Source organism: Neolamprologus multifasciatus, chromosome 3 (assembly GCF_963576455.1).
Source record: "Neolamprologus multifasciatus chromosome 3, fNeoMul1.2, whole genome shotgun sequence".
Lineage (NCBI taxonomy): Eukaryota > Metazoa > Chordata > Actinopteri > Cichliformes > Cichlidae > Neolamprologus > Neolamprologus multifasciatus.
In genome coordinates, this window is record NC_140441.1 from 24,410,960 (window position 1) to 24,416,113 (window position 5,154).

General features: G+C 39.8%; 1 long non-coding RNA gene across 1 annotated transcript in view; it reads left to right on the forward strand.

Annotated features, from left to right (window-relative positions):
- The window catches only part of LOC146522196 (uncharacterized), a 360,305-nt gene that overhangs the window by 52,590 nt on the left and 302,561 nt on the right, over nucleotides 1-5,154 (forward strand). The gene's annotated exons all lie outside the window — the stretch shown is intronic.

The following is a 5,154-nucleotide window of genomic DNA, read 5'->3' on the forward strand; positions in this document are numbered from 1 at the left end:
CAGAAGCCAGCAAGTACCAACAACCAGATTTGGTGTGTGATAGTAACAGGTAAATGAACATTTTTATTATTTGAATATATATGAGTGCTTGTGTATAAATACACAAACAATACACATATGCTTTCAATTGTGTAATTTAAGTGATCTAGGTAGCTCTGTTTTGGAAGTTCAGTTAACGCTAGAAATGTGCTTTGGAGTTTGTACGTGTTTTGTCTTTAAGGGCCACCACATATATGTATATATAAACATATATAAATAAAACCACTTTTTTTTTACATTAGCAATTCCTTTTGTGCATAATTTTATAATATTGTTAATAATAAATTAATTAAAGCAACAAAACAACCTGAAGAGCCGGTTCGGAGCCAAAAGAGCCGGATCTTTTTAGTGAGCCGAAAGAGCCGGTTCTCTAAAAAGAGCTGGAAATCCCATCACTACTGGAACAGTACTTATAAAGCGGTGGCCAAACCGAAGGTGACATTTGCTCATCCCTGCTGATATATCCTATTCATAGTGCTAGTTGATAAGCTGCTATAGGGCTCACATTTGTTGCATTTGTGCACAGACCCTTTGATTTCTTTTCTCCTAGGTGTTCTTTTTTCTTTTCACTTTGTTCACCACTATTCACCATTTTATTCAAGAAGGTCAATAGAGAGAAAAATAAAGCTCTTCTAGCTAGCAGTTAGCAAGTGTGCTAGCTAAATGGCTTAGCCTAAATTCAAATTCAAATTTTATTTGTCACACACACACAACCATACACAGTATGACATGGGGGTGAAATGCTTGTAGCTGTACAATGCCCGACCATTAAATGACAGAAAAAAAAGTTTTACAGTATTTACAATTTATAGGTTACTACAAAATTACTTAGAAATTTACAGTAAAAAATGTGCAAATAGCAGAAAGAGATTATAAAAATTATAAATTATAGGAAATGTGTGGTGGTGCGTGTGGTGATGTGATGTGTGTGAGAGTCCAGTCTTATAGTGATGTGTGTGGGAGAGTCCAGTCCTACACCTGGTTCAGGGCCCGAATAGCCTGGGGGAAGAAGCTCCTCCTCATTCTCTCTGTTTTGGCCTTAAGGGAGCAGAAGTGCTTCCCAGACCTCAACAGTGAGAAGAGTCCATTGTTGGGATGGGAGAGGTCCATCATAATCTTCCTAGCTTTGGTCCTGCACCGCTTGGTGTAGATGGACAGCAGCAGGTCAGGGAGCTCTGATTGAATGATGCGTTTGGCTGAGCGCACCACTGTTTGCAGATCTCGTCTGTCCTGCTTGGTGCTGTTCCCAAACCAGGTGCAGATGTTTGCCGTCAGGACGCTCTCGATGGTGCAGGAGTAAAAGTTCTTGAGCACCTTCAGTGGCAGATGGAAGTCTCTAAGTCTTCTGAGGAAGAAGAGACGCTGACGGGCTTTCTTAACCAGGGTGTTGATGTGGCAGGACCATGACAAGTCCTGAGTGATGTGGACACCCAGGTATCGGAAACTGTCCACTCTCTCCACTGGCGTGCCACTGATGATGAGGGGTTTGTAATTCCTCGCCTGCTTTGTAGTGAAGTCCTTGATCAGCTCCTTAGTCTTGCTGATGTTTAGGAGGAGGTTATTCTCCTGGCACCAGGTCTCCAGGTTCCTAATCTCCTCCAGGTAGGCCTGTCTCGATGTTGTCGGAGATCAGGCCTACAACAACAGTGTCGTCAGCAAACTTGACAACGGAGGTGGTGTCTGATGTGGCCTAGGCTTTATTAACTCAACATAGCTAAAATTTATGGGATAACTGGCTTCAAGTAGTTTGTGCTCAGCTGAGGCCAGCTTCCTTTTTTAAATTAATCTTTCCAAATGAAGCAGACATAAAATCTGATGTTTCGTTGGAGTGCTGGATTTGTATTTTATAACTTTTCACTGTAGATCTCAGTGCAAGAGAAGGTCAAAACCAAAACAAACCTAACAGAAAGTCAGCAAAATCTTTACAAGTGGCCAACAATCAACAATCTGCTTGTTAAAAAGAATGAATCCACCGGGCAGTGCAGCAACACCAAAAGCCCTGAAATACCAGAGAAGACAACTAAAGCACAAGATGCCAGAATTATTTCCATGGTTAAGAAAAACAACATCATAACATTGAGCCAAGTCAAACTGTAAAAGCAGCCAAAGACTTTCTCAAGTTAAACATATGGGATGTTCTTCCCTGATTATTTCAGTCACCTGATTTCAAACCCTTTACAGATACAGAAAGAGTCACAACCAAAGAGTGGCTGAAGATGGCTGCAGGTAAGGCCAAGCAGAGCATCTCAAAGGAGCAAAGCATTTGGTGATATTCATGGGATCTGGGCTTTGTGCAGAAACTGAGTGCAAAGGATTTTATCCAATAACTGAAAGAAAGCCTTTTTTTTTTTAAAATCCAATTTTTTTTACTGAACTACTAAAATGACGTGTTTGTCCAACCAATTATGGACCTAACTTTAACTATTTTGTTTTTTTCACTGTTGTGGGTAAAAATGTCACAATCCTGGGTCTTTTAACCCAGCGTTTTGAGTTTCACCTTATTTTGATGTTTATGCTTTATGTTTAAGTCCTTTAGGTTTTCTAAGTTCATTCTACTGTGCCTAGGTTGCCATTATAGTATTTTAGATTGCCCTTGTGTCTTCTACCCCTGTGTTTTGGTTTCGCTCACCCTTTATGTGTTTCATGTCTGGGTGTCTCATGCTGTCAAGTTCATGTTGTCATGTCTTCATTCCAGGCTGTTTACTATGTTACTGTGTAAGTTCCTTTCCTGTGTGCATTGTGTCTTGTTTTGCTTCCCCTTGTCTCGTTAGGTCTGATTTGTCCCAGCTGGGGGGCCACCTGTTCCCAATCCTCTCTTTATCTTTCTGTGTATTTAAGTCCTCTGTCCTCCTTTGTTTAATGTCAGGGCATCTGTTGTCTTTTGCGACATGTCTATGTCATGTCAGGTATCTTTGTATCCACGGCAAGTTTCATGTTTAGGGTTTTTCATGTTTTATTTTTAGTTTCCCCAGTTTAGGTTATTGTTTGTTCTCGTCTTTGTTTGACTTATGCATTACTTTATATTTTTCCATCAGCCATATTAAACGGCTCGTTTTTTTGTTGACTCAAGTTACGTTACACGTTCTATTTTGTCTGCACTCGGGTCTACTGTTCATACTTCACACAGTCAGCTACTCAGTCAGACTGTGACAAAAAAAATGTATGCAACTTGAGATTGAACAAGTGTGAGGCTGAAGCAGTGTAGAAATGTCCCAACAAGTAAAGCAAGTACTGCCTTAGTTGCCTTACTGTTATGTTAAAATAGGAATTTTCACCCAGTGACTCCAGTGGATCATTGGGCTTTCAAGAGTTAAAATTTTCCCGTGAGCCAGTTTTAGAAATAACAGAATAAATAGCTTTCAGGTGGTTTCAGGTGGTTTTGGGCGATCGTGGCTCAAGAGTTGGGAGTTCGCCTTGTAATCGGAAGGTTGCCGGTTCGAGCCCCAGCTTGGACAGTCTCGGTCGTTGTGTCCTTGGGCAAGACACTTCACCCGTTGCCTACTGGTGGTGGTCGGTGGCGCCAGTGTCCGGCAGCCTCGCCTCTGTCAGTGCGCCCCAGGGTGGCTGTGGCTACAATGTAGCTTGCCATCACCAGTGTGTGAATGTGTGGATGACTGGTTGTGTAAAGCGCTTTGGGGTCCTTAGGGACTAGTAAAGCGCTATACAAATACAGGCCATTTACCATTTCTTTTATTTTGCCATACCGTCTAACCTTAGCCTTTTTTAAAAACCCCAGACCACGCTCTTACAAACATAACCAGGTATGTTTTTATTCTCCCAAGCTGACCAGGCTTTAACCCCAGTTTTTCACATCAGGATTTTTCTTTCACATCTGATATGGTTTCTACATAAACTTTGTATTCCTGCCAGCAGAGAAAATGTTATGCTTTTTTCTTGGAGTCATTTGACAAACCAAGAAGCTTGATTTGTGAAGCTATTTATTATATACATACAAATATACTTTAAACACAGCACAAACAAACTGAGACGGCAAATACTTTTTAGTTGAGTAGCAGAGTTATCATAACCTTGAAATAATAACAAGCCAAAGCCAACACTTTCAATAAAACTACCACATGAGCAAATAGCAACAACAAACAGAGTCACAGCTATTAAAAGTGAATGAACATGCAGCACAAAGACCACATCTTACACTGAGTAAAAGGGTTATATTAAAAAAAGAAAGCTAAAACAAATCACATTTATTTTACAAACACACTGAAATAGACATCCTCCATCAAAATGCTTTTGAACCAACAATGAACAGACATAAGTGGGAGGAAACTAGAAATAATTTACAATGCTAAATTAATGCATAACAAACATAACACAAGGTCGACAGCTACTTTTTGTGACTTAAATTTACTATTAATTTCAGAAGCACTTATGTTTAAGTCTAGAGTGAACCTTCTAGGAGTACAGTACTGTGCAAAAGTCTTGAGCCATTCTCATTTCTTTATATTTAGCTTTCAAAGTGGGAAATAGGTGCAATGATTTAGGGATAACACACACATTGTTTCATTCTGTGTGTTTTTCAATGCAGGTATGCTCTTACTGCTTTGACAGTGTGTTTGGGATCATCGCCATGATGAAAAATGAAGCTTGTCAATCAGACAAAAATGTATAAATTTTCCTCATTTTTTAAAGATCACACTGCCTAACAGAAACTGTAATAATACCTTTTTAATACTATTGTTATATGTTTTAAACTGCATGATGTGTGATGTAAAATGAGCTAGAAAAAGGTGGGTTTATTTGAAGCATTTCTGAAAACAAAATAAAATAAAAACATTCTTAATTGCTACTCTGCCACATACTACATCTACTTTTATGACTGTAAACAGCAACATTTAAGAAGTGTTGTGTTTAATAACAGTTTCCGCAGTGTTCAAGGTAGAAAGAGTTAAGTGCAGGTTTATTCATGTGAGTCCCCAAATATCTCAAACCAGAAACTTAGTCAGTGACTTTATGTGCCTGAGCCGCATCCATCTGTGGGTTGTATGAAGATGGTACATTCCACATCCTGTTTCTAAGCTGGACAGCACAGTTACACCCATAGAAGAAGTCTTTCTCTGCAGATGTCTTAGACACACACACCCACACGCGCGCGCGCGC